This window comes from Gracilinanus agilis, chromosome 4 (assembly GCF_016433145.1).
Source record: "Gracilinanus agilis isolate LMUSP501 chromosome 4, AgileGrace, whole genome shotgun sequence".
NCBI classification, from domain to species: domain Eukaryota; kingdom Metazoa; phylum Chordata; class Mammalia; order Didelphimorphia; family Didelphidae; genus Gracilinanus; species Gracilinanus agilis.
The window spans coordinates 316,865,895-316,866,734 of record NC_058133.1 but is presented as its reverse complement, the minus strand read 5'-3'; the positions used below and the strand labels follow the sequence as shown (position 1 = coordinate 316,866,734).

The window sequence follows — 840 nt, the reverse complement described above, 5'->3', positions numbered from 1 at the left end:
CTCCTATACATAATTTTGAGAAAATGATATTGATAAATAAAGCTATTTTTCTTCCTTTTTTTTGTCAGTTTCTAGGGTTGTTATATCCAAAACAATCTTCCTTTATATGGATGTCCCTTTAAAAACCTATGCAACTAACTTAATGGCACAAATCTACTTATGTGTTTATTGATTAAGCACATATGAAGTACCTACTAGCTGCCAAGTAATATGTTGGGTTCTGGGAGTACAATGATAAAAAGAAACAGTCTCTTCTCTCAGAAAGCTTATATTCTAATGTGAAACAACATATATTTGTTTTGTTTTTTTCATTTCTTTTTATGGAAGGATTTATGAATTTGAGTATCATCCTCAGGCAGGGACCATGCTAATGTTCTCTGTATCATTCAAATTTTAATTTATGTGCTGCCAAAGAGAGCACACAACATATGCTTTTATAAATCCATACAGGTATATGTATATAATACATATATGTATATGTATATACATATATATATATGAAAGAACAATGAACTTAGTGTCAAGATAGATGAGTAAAATTACTGTCTCAGACCTATCTATAGGCTTTGTGAATCTGGGCAAGTCACCTCACTTTTCAGCCTCAATTTTCTCATCTGTAAAATGGGGATAATAAGGGTCCCTACTTCACAGCATTTATGTGAAGATCAAATGAGATTATATAAATTGCCTTGCAATTCTTAAAGCATAATATAAATGGTAACTATTATTATCTTTGACCCCATGAAAGACTATTATTTAATAAATTAAAGGTTTCAAGGAAATTGGGTGAAACATGTTCATAAATTATTTATCAAGCCTTTAAACTGTAAATACTAATCC

The 840-nt window shown here is 30.0% G+C and overlaps 1 non-coding gene across 1 annotated transcript; it reads right to left on the bottom strand.

Moving 5' to 3' along the window:
- Positions 1-314: 314 nt before the first annotated feature.
- Positions 315-421, bottom strand: LOC123248133. The gene has a single exon (XR_006506230.1). It is a non-coding gene; the product is annotated as a U6 spliceosomal RNA (small nuclear RNA).
- Positions 422-840: the final 419 nt, after the last annotated feature.